Source organism: Cricetulus griseus, chromosome 4, assembly GCF_003668045.3.
Source record: "Cricetulus griseus strain 17A/GY chromosome 4, alternate assembly CriGri-PICRH-1.0, whole genome shotgun sequence".
Classification (NCBI taxonomy): domain Eukaryota; kingdom Metazoa; phylum Chordata; class Mammalia; order Rodentia; family Cricetidae; genus Cricetulus; species Cricetulus griseus.
In genome coordinates, this window is record NC_048597.1 from 226,935,556 (window position 1) to 226,951,709 (window position 16,154).

Consider the following 16,154-nt stretch of genomic DNA (forward strand, 5'->3'; position numbering starts at 1 on the left):
GAGGGCTGGGACTGAGCAGGCAGACAGGCATGCCGCCAGCCTGGGGCTGAGCTGGACGGCCAAGTCTATACGGAAGGCAGGCCGGTGAAGGGACTGGCTAGGAGTCAAAAGGGATGTAATCAGCTTAGGAATCACAATGAACTTAGTGCCATGCTAAATAGGCTTTAAATATTTCTCCAGTGACTCTGGCTTTAGTCTTCTTGGTTGGCCCTAACTGGGTAGGTAGGTGGGGGAGGTGGAGTCTTAAAGCGGCAGCATAAAAGCAGGTGCAGCAGGGCTGCAGCCACGGAGCAGAGAGAATCCAGGAACTCCCTGACCCAGCAGCCGAGCCACACAGGCGAGTTGTGAGCACTGCGACAGATTCCTGAAAAATAGGGAGGAGAGCATTAGAGGAAGACACACAAAGTGGGCCTCTGACATACACACATGAGAACACACACACACAGGGGTGCTGGAGCAGACACACACACACACACACACACACACACACACACACACACACTCTCACACGTGCTGGAGCAGACACACATACACACACACTCATACACGCACACACACTCACACACACACATGAGAACACACACACAGGGGTGCTGGAGCAGACACACACACACACTCATACACTCACACACACACACACTCACACACACACACACACACACACACACACACACACACACCAGTTCTTTTCTTCAGTGTACTGCCGTGACATCAAACCTTGGGGACCACTCCTTGGGGACCACAGTGGAGCTGAGCTGCAGTGACAGGAAGAAACATGTTTGACTGTTAGAACTCCTGAGGGAAATTTAAATGGTGTGCACAGAAACAGAACATCTGATAACTGAGGTCCAAGGTCAGCAGTGGAATGATTAGAGTCTCAGGACAGACTGGAAGTCCCTCCTCCCACTCTCTCTCAGCCATGAGTAAATTGCTTGACGCCAAAGCTAATCCACTCTGACACTGGGAGCATGACGCCTGGCACAAATGTCTTCCACCAGTACAGTGGCCCCACCATGAAACCTCCAAGAAGCTCGACCAGGTGGCCACGTGACACCATTAAAATTACATTCCCTTGTACCCATTGTCAGTTGTCGGCTGCTGGGGGAGAGCCAGTTTTCCTCAGGCGTGACCCCTGCTAGGTTGCCGGTGCTCCTGAAGTTGGTCTCATGTTGGTAGCACCAGGACTTACGTTACTAAGAAGATGGACTGAAAGGAGGAGGGGAAGAGGGATGAAATGGGGAGGGGCGTGGCAGAAAGGGGTCAGAGAGGAGTTGGGAGGTGACCACGCATATCGTGCAAGTGTGTGAAACTCTCAAAGGACCAACATGTGTGTCCTAAGTGTCTCAGGGCAGCACACTGTCTCTGTGATGTCCTCCGTCCCCGCCCCTGATGCCCTCTCTTCTGACTCTCCTGTTGCCACAGAAGTATTAAGGTACAGCATGACTCTGACTGGAGTTTCTGTGGAGGACAGACCAAGAAGGGATCCTTCTTGGCCTTCCCCAGTCCCACTAGACCCCCAGTTCTCTTGTTCTCTCCCCACCCTCCATTTCAGCAATAAAGGATAAGTCTGTCAGCATCTCCAGCACAACTTTTTTTTTTTTTTTTTTTTTTTTTAAGACAAGGGCTCCTGTGGCCCAGGTTGAGCTTTAACTTGGTATGTGCCTGAGGAGAACCTTGAACTGCTGGGAACCTTGAACTGCAACCGCCACACTCAGTGTGTGTGGCGCTAGGAATCTAGCCCAGGACTTCATGCACGAGAGGCAAGCACCCTTCAAATTTTCAAAGTTTGTTATTATGGTGTGTGTGTGTGTGTGTGTGTGTGTGTGTGTGTGTGTGTGTATAATATGTGTGCATGCACTTTCCACAGTGTGTGGCAACCAGATGATAACTTTGTGGAGTTGGTTCTCTCCTTCCTGAAAGGTCTCCATACCCCTTCGTAGATTTCTCCACCGATGCAGTAAGCCAGATCAAGCTGAATTAAAAAGTAAAAGACCTGGTTTATTGAGCAAAGCAATCCAGGTGACTCTTCAGCCCCCAGAGATGAGGTGGGGGAAGGGGACAGGAGAGAAGTCACATGGACGCTCTGAAGGAGGGGGCTTAAATGCCCTGGAGATGCAAGGTGGGGCAATGAGGTGTCCTCCAAAAGCTGGGTTTGTACCCCATCATGACAGGCTGGGTCTTGAGCAGCTAGCAGCCTGGGGCGGGGGAGCAGCCCCAGCACCAACAATGCAGAACTGGGCTTTTTTGGTGGTTCTCTGAGAGGGCAGGATTCGGAGAGTGAGAACTGGAGTGGGGCTGGAGATTCCAGCTGAACACATCCACCTTTACCTGAGTTCCAGGGATGGAACTTGGGTTGTCAGGTTTGCCTTCGCTCATTGAAGCTGTTCCTCTCCAACTGAGCGTGGTGGCTCACACCTGTAACCCCAGCACAGAGGACAGATTCAAGAGATTCACACACTCAAAGACAGCCAAAGACAGCTATAGGAGATAGGAGACCCTATCTCAAAACAAAACAAACAAAACAAAACAACCAAACGGGGAGGGGGAGGCTGGAGAAATGGCTCAGCAAATAAAGGCACTGGACACTCTTATACAGGACTGGAGTTCCGTCAGGCAGCTCACAACTGCAACTGCCTGTAACTCCAGCTCTTGCCTCTGTAGACACTGCACACACATGCACACACATGCATGCACATGCAAAAACAAAAGAACAATGCTATCCCTCTCTATTTTCACACATGCACAGTGCCCTGGGTGCTTTATCTCCACCAGGTTATCTGTTTTTGTTATTTTTTTCAAGCAAATAAAATGCTTTCTCTAAAGAAGTTGTGATAAAGAAATGCACCCTCAGTCTGGAGAGAGTTCCACCGTTAAAAAAAAGGCTGGGCTTACGACCTAACGTAGTACCATCATTTGGAATTAGCCATAAGCTTGCTTTATTTCCTGTGTTGTCACTTTATATTCAATTAAGAAATGTAACAGATTCTGTAGCCAAGCATGGTGGCACATGATTGTAATCCTAGCACTTGAGAGATGGAAACAGAAAGGTCTATTCAAATCCAGCTTGAGCTACATAGTGAGTCTGAGGCTCCTCTAGGCTACCTGAGACCTTGTTTCAAGCAAAATAGAGAGTGGAAATTTTAGTTAATCTTCTATTCAAGGCCTGGTCTATCATATCACTTACTCAGGCCTTGAAGCAAGCATGTTTGTAGGTACTTACAGAATGAGACCACAGTGTCGACCCCTCCTTCTGTGTTGTCACCTCCCACCACCCCGCCCCGCCCACTGCTGCCTCCTCAATAAGCCTGCCATCTTGGAATCGCTGTCTTTGTGATCTCCGCACTAGGTAATCCAGCCTGGGCGTGCACTGGCTCCTTGGAAGGCCAACAGGCATTCTCCCATAACTCCCAGGCTGGTGGTGACTTCTGAGAAGTCAGAGGGCCATGTGCACATCCGAGCACTGAAGCTTCAGTGAACCCCCAGAGCTTATCTCGAGGTCCAGCTTGAAGCATGGACTTCAAGAGTGCCCCCTCTGTCGCTCCAAAAGGCCCAGACTTCCGGGCCCATCATCCACCATCAGGGAGTTGACAGACCTAAAGACATGAGAAGGGCTGCAACCTGGCCCCTGTGGAGTAATCAGGGTTTCAAAGCCTCCACGGCACAAAGTGAGCCTGCTTCTACTGTGGGCTCAGGTGTTCATCTTACATGGTGAGCATTTACCAACTGAGCTGTCTGCAGTACCCCAGCCACAAGTCTGGAACTCTGTGTCTGATGAGGGTCCCTTGCTCACACACATAGCCCAACAGAGCAGATTTGAAAGAAACCTGATGGGGACGTCCTTCTGTATATATGTTTCTGTTATTGGTTGATGAATAAAACACTGTTTGGCCAATAGAGGGAGGAAGATAGGCGGGACTAGACCACAAGGAGAATTCTGGGAAAGGTAGGCAGAGAGAAAAGAGATGCTATGTAGCCAAGGAAGGAGTAACAGGTTGGGACTCTTCTCCGGTAAGATGAGACCACATGGAAATACTTATGTTAATAGAAATGGGTTAATAATTAAGACAGAGCTAGCCAGTAAGAAGCCCTAGTCATCGGCCACCTGTTTTATAATTAAATATAAGTCTTTGCATGCTTATTTGGGGCTGAAGAGTGGTGGAACCTGACAGAACAAGAAAATCTAGCAATAGAAACAAACCCAAGTGATCCGAGACTTGAATGGAACACCAACTGCCTTATTTCTTTTGTCTATAGCTGTGGTGAATGCTCTGACAAAAGAGCTGGAGGCAGAAAGGGTTTGTACATCATGGGGGGGTGGTCAAGGCAGCAGAAACTTGAAGGGGTTGTCACATGACATAGGCAATGAGGAAGACAGAAGGGTGAATGCCCCTTGCTCTGTTCCTTTTATCCATTTGCACAACGCAGGATAGGGAATGATACCACTCTCCGTGGGTGGGTCTTCCCACTGCAATTGATTTGATCATAGGTATTCTCAGAGGCTGACCTAGATCTAGATAATCCCTCAGAGGTGTGACTGGAGTTTGCTCCTAAGTGATTTCTGCGAAGCTGTCAATCAATGCTAACCTCACAAGTGCTCGATTTCCTTTGTAAGATAGGTCCTGTTCTCATCTGGCCTATGCCACAAGTCCATACCTGAGATTCTGCCAAACACCCACTAGGGCCACCCTCTCCCTCACCCCCTCCCCACGCTGACACTAACATTTCTCACTGGTTCAAAGCATCTTTCTCCACATCTGACTTCTGTCAGACTCCAAGCCTATTGCACATCATGGACACACCACGCCCTGTCTACGTCATAAATGACCTGGTTAGTCTAAAAGCTGGTCCAGGGCAAAGACCGCATCTTCTCCCCCAAATCTCCCAACACCCAGCCTGGGGTTCAGACTAAGTCAACATAAAGCATCTAGGGGCATGGCTCACTTGGCAGAGCGTTTGCCTGGGTTCAATCCCCAGTGCTGCATAAAACCAGGCATGGTGGAACACATCTATAATCCAAGCACTCAGGAGGTGGAGGCTGGGAGGGTCGGAAGTTCAAAGTCATCCTCTTACACAGGAGTGTGAGGCCAGCTGAGCTGGATGAGACCCTGTCTAAAACAAAATTAACTAACACTGTTTTATGTTAAATGGGCCAGAAGACATTAGGCGGGAGAAGGCTCAGATGCTTCCAGAAAAATGCTTGTGCCTTAAAACTCAGAGAAGGCAGGAGTGGGGAGGAACAGAAGGAAAGAAAAAGGGAGGGAGAGGGAGGGAGGGAAGGAGAGAGGGAGGGAGGGAGGGAGGGAATGAGAAGGGAGGCAGGCTAAAAGCTTATGGAATACACCGAAGAACTGTGCATCAGGACAAAAGCTCATTTGAAAGGGCAAAGGAAACACTAATGGTGCTCTGAATATGAAAGATTATTACTTAAATCACTTGGTTTCGCTCTTTGTTGTTACGAACAGTTAATTGGAGGGAATGAAATGCTTTGGGGAAAAGTCTCAGAGCCGGGCCTGCCTCTGTGGAGTGGGAGGCCAGAGCACGGAAAGCCTCCTGTAGACACTGGCTGTGGCTTCTCCAGGACCACACAGCCACCTGGCAGCACCAAAATGGGGGGAGGCGGGACAGGATGACACTGCTCAGTGCCCAGGCTCAGCAGGGGCCACACAGCATTTACCTGCACTCTGGTCCCCTAAGAAGCTAGAGCCACTGACAGACACAATGACCCAAAGAAAAGAGGATGGGAGCGGCATGGTGCTCCTGGCTCTGAGTGCCCTCCATTCCCTGCCTGGGCCCCACTGCGAGTGTCTCTCCTAAAGAAAGCTAAGTGCTGGGCTAGGAGATGGCTCAGTTGGTAAAATGATCCACATGTAAGATGAACACCTGAGAGCGGTCCTCAGAGCCCACATCAGAACCAGGGTGTGGTTGCATGCTCGCATCCGAGGGTCCCAGGGACAGGTGGCACGGGCTCACTGGCCACCTTTGAGTGAGATTTGGACCAGTAGATGATGCTGGAGAGAGTTGATGCTGGAGAGATGGGTCTGCAGCCCAGAGCACTTGCTCACAATTCCACATTCACTCCCTCACTGCAAAAGACAGCAGGGTGGCGGGAACTTGAAGCATCTGGTGACGTGGCACCCGCAGAGTTCAGGTCCATGAATCCTGTGACACCAGCTCCAAGAGAGACAGAGACCACAGTGTCACTTGCTGTCTTCCTGTCTAACCAAGAAAGAAAGCACAAGCCAAAGGTTCAGAGAGAGACCCTGCCTCAAAGGCCAGGCGGAAAGTGACAGAGGAGGGCACCCAATGCACTCCAGAGGCCTCCACATAGATACACAGCAAACAAACTGGAAACACATCTGTGCATGTACGCATACAGACAAGCACATACAAACCAAACAGCTGTTTGCTGAAAAACAACTTCTGTCCTCCACATGCATGTGCACGCTTGTGCGTTATACCCTACACACACTTAGACACACACATATACACACTTGTACATGTGTACCCTACACACACTTAGACACACGCATATGCACACTTGTGTATTATACCCTACACACACTTAGACACATGCCTGTGCACACTTGTGTATTATACCCTACACACACTTAGACACATGCCTATGCACACTTGTGCATGTGTACCCTACACACACTTAGACACACGCATATGCACACTTGTGTATTATACCCTACACACACTTAGACACATGCCTGTGCACACTTGTGTATTATACCCTACACACACTTAGACACACGCCTATGCACACTTGTGCATGTGTACCCTACACACACTTAGACACACGCATATGCACACTTGTGCATTATACCCTACACACACTTAGACACACGCCTATGCACACTTGTGCATGTGTACCCTACACACACTTAGACACACGCATGTGCACACTTGTGCATGTGTACCCTACACACATTTACACACACAGGCACGATGTTCATGCAATTAATGCTGTTTTTTTAATTATGTGAGGTAGGTATGTGAACTTGAGCACAGGTGCCCCTGGAAGTCTGAGGCTTCAGATTTGTTGGCGCTAAGGTCACATGTGGGTTCAATCTGCATAATGTGAGCTCCGGGAACCAAACTCAATACTCCATAAGAGCAGTAGGCACCCTTAAGCACTAAGACATCTCTCCACGCCCCTCTTATTTTTTTTTTAAATGTGCATATATCTGTGTGGGGGTGTTTGCATGACAGTGTAGTGCGTACAGAGGCCAGAAGAGGGCGTGTCAGATCCCCTGGAGCTGGAGTTTTGGATGACTGTGATCTGCTGGGAATTGAACTCTTGCAAGAGCAGTGTGCATTCTTCATTGCTGAGCCATCTCTCCAGCCCCCAGTTAACATTCTTGAATTGTACACTAGCAAAGAAAAGAAGGAGAAGGAGGGAGGGGAAGAGGAGAGAAAGAGAGGAAGGAGTGATTTCTGGCAATAACCCTCCAGTCTTGGATTTTATTAATAACCCTGTGGTGGGTGGGAGAAAGGTACTGGATAACATCAGCAAAGAGAGAAATTCAGGAACGCAGAGCTGTGTGACAGAAAAAAATCCCGTACACAATGTTTACTTGACAACACTTAAAGAGCCTGAGTGACACCATCCCGGAGTCAACATCAAAATGTTGAGATCCGCATGTCTGTGAGATATTTAACAAACATGATGGAGAGGCAATTCTGTGATAGCTGAAGTAGACAAGCAGGGTTCTGAGATTCGCCAAAGTGTAAGGTGAAAGGCCTGGGTTTTCACGTACATTTCGTATTTAGTCTTATGTTTAAAGACTGCTCCTAACCTTCAGTTTTGTCAGCAGAAAACATTTCCATTAACTATAATCCTTGGAGTAAAGCTTTTATTTCAGGATAAGAAGCTTTCTCCCAAGCTTGTTAATTAGAGGCTCACAGCTTCTCCTTGTAAATCACAAGTCAACACCAACACCAGATGTGCGTGATGTGTGCGTGCGCGAGTGTGTGTGAAAACCAAAATGCTAACAAAGAAAGGTGCGGAAGAGAATAATTTTATATTTAAAAGCCATGGTGCTTAAAGAGCCTAGAATAACATTTCCATCAAAATGGAGAATTAGGTACCTTGAATAATTCCTGAAATCAAAACAACTAACACAATGAATAAAACAATAACAGATGAAGATGTAAAACATTTTAAAAGCTGCAGCGATTTAAAGAGCAACATATAAAAGAAGCAGGAGCCTCTGTGTCTTGGTTTTATTTCCTATTGATGTGAAAAAATAACCCAACCAAAGCATCTTGAAGGACAAAGGGTTTCCTGAGTTCAGTTCCAGGGGGCAGTCCATCGTTGCAGGAAGCACCGTGGTAGGAACTTGAAGCAGCTGGTTCCGAGACATCCACAGTCAAGACATTGAGCAGTACGTTAACACACAGACGTTTGCCCACTTTTCACTCCCTGCACTCTTACGAAGTTCAGAATCCCCTACCTAGGAAATTGTGCTGCCCGTGGTGGGCTAGGTCAACTAACAAGCAAGCAAGTCCCCGCACAGACAGGTCCAACATCCATAGACCATTCTGGTCTGGACAGTTTCTCACTGAGCCTGCCTTCCCAGGAGATTGCATATCCAGTCAAGTTCACACTAGGACTAGCCATCTCTGGCTGGAAGAGCGTGTTGTGTAGTGGCATCTGGCCTTGCCAGTGAACTTGTAGTAGTGGATGCCCTTTGGGCATGGCTTCAGGTGCAGATGTGACCCCTTAAAGACAGAGGAGATGGTGCTCTCTCTCTCTCTCTCTCTCTCTCTCTCTCTCTCTCTCTCTCTATCTCTATCTCTCTATCTCTCGGGTCAAGGAGAGCATCGGAAGAGTAGAGACTGCGTCTTCTCGAGCAGGAAGCCCTCGGCGGTTATTTGCTCTTCCCTGTGTGAGTGCTTCCCTAATAAACACCTATTCATCATTTATCTTGGGTCTGGCGAACTCATTTAAACCTCCACCTTGGAAGGAGTTTTCACTCCCTGCAAAGCCGTGGGTACCAGGCGCCTCCTTTCAGATGGCTACACAAGAGGAGAAAGGCAAAAATCCAGGGCGCTCTGGAGTCAATGCTTAAGGGACTCCAGTGTCAAGGGCAGCAGAAGGGCCGCACCTGGAATAGGAGGTGAACAAGCAGCCAAGGGCCTCTAGGAGGCTTGAGGACCAACACGGGTCCTTTCTTGAGAATTAAGTATTAGATTTGTAGATGGGAATTTTAAACAAAAAGTAAAATACAAAAGGATAATCTTACAAAGTTCCTCCTGACAATGGACTGTCTCCTGGAAACTAGGGCCAAATATACCCTTTGTCCTTTAAACTGCTTTTGTTGGACTATTTTCTCATAGTAATGGGAGGTGAAACCAAGATACACACATTCATGCAATTAAATACCAGATTAGACACATATGAAGAGAAAAATAGTCATCTGGGAGGTTGACAAAAGTAAATTAAATGAAAATACCTCACAGAAATACAAAATTATACGAAGGAATTAAAGATGTATTTTTATTATTCTCTTTCTCTAGTGTGTGTGGGGGGAGGGAGTGCATTGTATGTACATACTCGAAGAAGTGCACACATGGAAGCCAAAAGTCATTGGGTCCCAAGTAGCTGGAATTACAGTTGTAGCCTACCAGATGTGGATGCTGGGAGCAAAACTCTGGTCCTCTGAAAGGGCAGTACACACCATGAACCACTGACCCATTTCTCCAGCCCCTGATATAAGATTTTAAGAACAGAGGAGCATGGAGGGGAAAACAGTATTGAATGTGTTATCTTAGCCATGGAGGACATTCTATGACATCCCAGAAAAGCTTCTTACAAATCCAAGAAGCTCAATGAACCCTAAACAAAAACAACCATTTAAGAAATTACTAACAACTGGCTTTTTGGAGCCCATTCCCCATGGAGGGATACCTTGCTCATCCTAGATACAGCAGTGAGGGCCTTGGTCCTGCCCCAAATGATGTGACAGACTTGGATGATTCCCCAAGGGAGGCCTCACCCTCTCTGAGGAGTGGATGGGGGGGATGATGGGGGGGTGAGAGAATAGGAGGGAGAGGGAACTGGGATTGGTGTGTAAAATAAGATTGTTTTTTAATATAAAAAAGAAATTAATAACGCACATGAGTATGAAATCCCAAGACTTCAGTCTGAAAGTCTCCGAGAGAAAAGACAGATTCTGTCCCCGTGAGTGGCAGTTTAATTGATGACTGGCCTCTCAGTGGTAACAGCAGAGTCTATAAAACAAACCGATAAAATGCCTAACGGCGCTGAGAAAGGAGGGAAGCGTCCAAGACCGTCAACTCGAAACTTCAAGAACAAGGGTGAGATGCAGACAATTTCAACCAAGAACTTGTCAGGAGCCAGCTCTGGTCAGATATAAAAAGTCCTTCTTTACAGAGGCTGGCGACCTCCATGCTAAACCACCAATTAGTCAAGCGCCCCACCCCTTAGGTTAGCGTTTGACATAACCACAGGAGGTTCCCGACACCTGCCCTGGCCTGAGAGCAATCACCACTCATTCCTCGCCCCACTTCCTCTTTCTCTGCTTCCTCCTTTCTCTTTAAAAACCCCTTGTTATTGTTAGACCCCCGAAAACTCAAGTATCGGGGTCTCAGGCCAGGTTCGCGGTCACCCCAATCACCAGGCGGATTCGAGAGCTTGCTGCAAACTGCACGAGGCTTTATTGTAATTTAACGAGCTAACCCCATGTTAGCTCGGGTCTTTCACCCACCCGCCATGGCGGACAGCTAGAAAAAGACGGCTCCTAGGGTCTCCCCAAAGATCTTATAGGGCAGCGTAAGGGGAGTGTCTAGGGGTACGCACAGGCTCAGGATTGGTGTGCTTCCAGGCTTGGAGGGCTTGCCCTGTGTTGATTGGTCAACTGGTTGTTATGGCCCATAGGCCCTCCCAGGGTGGTTGCTATGCTCTCTACGTCATTGCTGTGTGCTTGTCTGTAAAGCACACCCAGGGTCGTAAAGCATAGCGCCACCAGCTAACTTCTGATTGGTTCCTTGTCACGAGACAGGCATCTGACCTCTAAGTGACCAAGGCAAGTTTATGGCAAGCACGTGTTCGGCTGTTATGGCTGCCAAAAGGGAAGCCGGTTCCTTCAGTTATAACAATAAAATTTAGACATTGACAAGGACACTGCTTGGTCTGGCTTCTTCTTTCTCACCCATTATTTTCAGGCCTGGTCCTCTGACCCATGAATTACCAGAGCCCCACTGGCCAGGGCAGGTGGCGCCCAAATGTGCAGCTCGAGGTACAGATTCTTTGCCGAATGGAGACCCCCTCCCCCAAGGAAACCTCGGCAGTGCACGCCGTCAAGGAAGTCTCGCTCGCCAGATTGTGATGGACGCTGGTCTGGGAATGTCCTCACCGCTCATGAGTGACTGATTCCCTGGTAAGTCCCCCTCATTCCGTTCCATAATAATGGGCCAAAAATTGTCTAAGGAAGTCAAACACTTCCTTTCGGGAAAGAGGAGTTTGAGTAAAATGTAAGGACTTGATTCAGTTTTTTGCCTTTTTGTCAAGAACATGTCCATGGGTCATTTTAGAAAGCCCAGACATTCATCCCCTAACTTGGAAAAAGGTCAGAGAAGGACCTTAACAGATTGCTCATAGAAAAGGGACCTGAGGCAGTTCCCTTACAGACTTTTAGTTATGGGGCCTTGAGCCTCATTCCCCTAAAAACCTTAAAAATTACCCTGTCTTTAGTTCAAACCCCAAACCAGAAACCGACCACCTAAGTCCCTCAGACGAGGAGTGAAGGGACCAGCTCCCCTTTCGGCAGCCATAACAGCCGAACACGTGCTTGCCATAAACTTGCCTTGGTCACTTAGAGGTCAGATGCCTGTCTCGTGACAAGGAACCAATCAGAAGTTAGCTGGTGGCGCTATGCTTTACGACCCTGGGTGTGCTTTACGGACAAGCGCACAGCAATGACACACAAAGCATAGCAACCACCCTGGGAGGGCCTATGGGCCATAACAACCAGTTGGCCAATCAACACAGGGCAAGCCCTCCAAGCCTGGAGGCACACCAATCGTGAGCCTGTGCGTACCCCTAGACACTCCCCTTACGCTGCCCTATAAGATCTCTTGGGAGCCCCTAGGAGCCGTCTTTTCTAGCCATCCGCCATGGTGGGTGGTGAAAGACCCGAGCTAACATGGGGTTAGCTCGTTAAATTACAATAAAGCCTCGTGCAGTTTGCAGCAAGCTCTCGAATCCGCCTGGTCATTGGGGTGACCATGAACATGGCCTGGGGCTCCGATACCTGAATTTTCCGGGGGTCTAACAGGAGGACCAAGAAGCGGTGGCTGCTTATTACAACCCCACTGGCCTCCCTTCTCGGGCTCTGCGGCCCCTACAGGGTTTCCGCCCTATGCCTCGGCCTCCTTTGCCCAGATAGTAGAACTCTTGGCTATAATTAAAGCCTAGACCGCTCCCTATATCCGCCATCTGCAGTGCGGCTCCAATCTTTTCCACTCTTCAGCACCTGATTTTAACCCGAACCTCCCCTTTCTTTATTGGTCACATTCGGGTTGCTGGGCCGGATGACGTGGCCTGGCAACGTCCCTGCCCTCCCTGCCTCCCCGAGGACCTGCCTGCCGAGCCCGGGCTAGCAGGGGACGGCTGGGCCTTTGGGCATGCCGCTGACATGGGGAAGTGAAGCACCTGTGCCCGCCGCAGCGGCGGCTCCTGAGCCAGCATGGAGGAGAAGTACGGATGCGCAGGCCGGGCACGATGGCACATGCCTGTAGTCCCAGCTACTCGGGAGGCTGAGACAGGAGGATCGCTTGAGTCCAGAAGTTCTGGGCTGTAGTGTGCTATGACAATCGGGTGTCTGCACTAAGTTGGGCATCAATATGGTGACCTCCCGGGAGGGAGGAGGGGGGAGGCACCAGGTTGCCTAAGGAGGCAGAGTTCTATACCCCACTAAAGGCAATCATAAGAACTTACTCAATCATGCATTGTTTGTGCTAAATTTCCTCACATATGATGCTACAGGAAAATCAGCCGAGGATTTTCTGGCATCCATCAACGGCTCAACATTATGCTCAGGCCTTATGGAAAGACCCCCTAACTCACAAATGGCACGGACCAGATCCAGTCCTCATTTGGGGAGAAGGACATGCATGTATTTTCGATAATCAGGCCAATAATGCTAGATGGTTGCCTGACCGCCTTTAAAAACTATATAATCCACCCAGGGAAGCCCCTGAGAAGCCTTCTAATTCTGCTTAATTTTAGATAAAAGATGCTGTCTTTCTGGCTACTTGTACGTCCCCACCTTTGATTGCCATTGCCGCTGCAAGCCCTTATCAGATCTACAACTACACCTGGATGATTGTCAATCAAGCCGGTGATGTTGCCTACGCCTCCACAGCTATTGCAACCACCCCCTCCTATTCGCCCCTGAGAGTTGACTAATGTGCTTTAGCCTTAGGGGCCTCTCCAGACTGGGGAACCCCTGACCATTTTCCCCCAGGACCTCCCTCCTCCGCTGACCTTCTGCTATTCTTCCACCCCTCCCTTTTATCAGGGAATTGCAGGCACTTACTAATTCCTACCTTGCCTGTTCTACTGGATTGACTACTTATATTGTCACCTCTATCTTTTCTAAGACTAACCAGATTCATTAAGTCTCAGATTGACACCATCCTCAAAAAACCTCCATTATCATCGCCTGGAGGTACTAGATCCTGAGCTGCCTGACCGTAATGAAAACCCCAACAGTCCTAAAGGACAGGATTTTTCGGGCCTTGAACATCGAACCTCTCAATTTCCTTGGCCTTGGAGACGTCGATGATGGGATTATCGTGATGCCACAGGCCAGATGCCGACCCATCTCACCGGCTGTAGCGCCCTCCATGACGGGATTAGCGTGAGGCCGACCCCAGATGCCCACTCCAAAGCCCTCTCGAGCTGCTCAACTTATGAAAGGTCCCCGGAGTGCTGGGGGTGGATTCACCTCACGTAGCCTAAGACAGAGGTTCTACCCCTCACTGTCATATAAATGACAATATCATAGACATAGGGTCCTGGCTGTGGGTGCCCATCACGTAGCCTAAGACAGACGCTCCATTCTATTATACAGAAGAAAGAGGGAGATGTCAGGAGCCAGCTCTGGTCAGATATAAAAGTCCCCTTTACAGAGGCTGGCGACCTCCATGCTAAACCACCAATTAGTCAAGCGCCCCACCCCTTAGGTTAGCGTTTGACATAACCACAGGAGGTTCCCGACACCTGCCCTGGCCTGAGAGCAATTACCATTCATTCCTCCCCCCCACTTCCTCTTTCTCTGTTTCCTCCTTTCTCTTTAAAAACCCCTTGTTATCAATAAAATTTAGACCTTGACAAGGGCACTGCTTGGTCTGGCTTCTTCTTTCTTGCCCATTATTTTCAGGCCTGGTCCACCTCTGACCCAGGAATTACCGGAGCCCCACAGGCCGGGGCAAGAACTAAGAAAAGTTGAGTTGTCAAAAGATCCCCACTAAGGAGAATAATCAAACAAATACTTCAAGAGGTAGAAAGATTGTCCCACATGGTATAAGCCTGAGAGACAGGGGGATGATGAGGAAAACCATGTTAACACATGGAGGTAGCTGATCACACACTACTGACAGCCCCAGCAGCCACGGTATTATCTGATTTGAGGCTCGGGGAGGCTGGCAGACGTACAATACCGGATGACAAAAACATGTTCGTTGCAAGAGGTTAATGGCCCTTGAAGCGTTCTGGAACCCTTGTATTTGTCTAATTAGGTGGGAGGGTTTAACACGCTGCCTGACTGCAGCACGCTAAAATAAGTTGCTAAGGAAGTAGACAGAGATGGCATAGCTTTCTCCAAGCGTGTTGAGAGGGAAATCATAATAATAAGAAGAAAAGATATTAGATGTGGGCTTTGTTGGGCATTCTGCAAAGAGAAAGGAGCCATAAGCCCGTCACAAAGCGACACGTACTAGGGTCTCGGAAGGGAGTTTGCTCTGCGGTCCTCTCATAGTGAGGCAGGCATGTCCTGCAAGCCTGTAGCTCCAAACAGGAGAGGGGGCAGAGACGGGATGATCACCGAGACTTGCTGCCTTCCAGTGTAGCCAAGAAAACCTGAGTTCCAGGTCCAAGGGGAGAGCTGTCTCTAAGGAGTAGACAGATTGCTAGAGGAGAACACTCAGCTCAGCGCCTCCTACTGGCCTCTGTGTATATGTGCAGGTGCATACACACTCTTGTATACACTCACACAGAGACGTGCAAACAAACACAAATAAACAAGTCTTTAAAAACAAACACTATTACTTAACAAGCAGGTAAGATGGTGCATCCCTGTAGTCCAATCATAAGTTCAAGGCCAGTCTCAGCTACACAGCAAGTTCACCTGCCCTATGAGAGAGAGGGAGGGAGGGAGAGAGAGAGAGGGAGAGACAGAGAGACAGAGAGGGAGAGACAGAGAGGGAGAGACAGAGAGGGAGAGAGGGAAGGAGGGAGGGAGGGAGGGAGACTGTGATTCTGCTGGGAAGAAAGTGGTTGGATGACGGTGATCAGTAGAGGGTTGGCAGAGGGGAGGGTGGGAAGTTGTTTAGTGGTCACAAAGTTTCCATACTGGAGGCTGCAAGCGTGGTAATTAGCCTCACAAGCATGTCTGTGCAGTTTATACTCTTGGACTCCATGCTTGAAAACTATTAAGACGACGTGACAACACATCACCACAGTCAACTTGGTGGCATTTGGAGTCACCTGGAAAATACACACAACCCTGAGCTTGTCTATGGTAGTGTTCTCAGAAACAGGCGCTGTGTAATAAAAGAGCAGAAAGTATGTAAGGATAAATAATTGAACAGCCCAATTACAAATGGCAGTATTGAATTTTATTCAGAATGTCAATACTTAGGCTATAGATGTAGCTCAGTGGTAAAGGATTTTCTAGGGTGCACAGAGCCCTGGGTTTGAAGCTCAGTGCCTCAAGACAAATAAATAACTAAATAAAAATCAAATTATGCACTTGTCATACAGTGCAATTAAAGTAGAAGAAAATAGAAATGTGGGAAGGGCTGTTCCTCGGGGTGCACCCCACAACGTCCTGCAAGTCATGTTTTATTTTAAAGATTTGCTTACATTGTGTGTGTGTGTGTGTGTGTGTGTGTGTGCATGA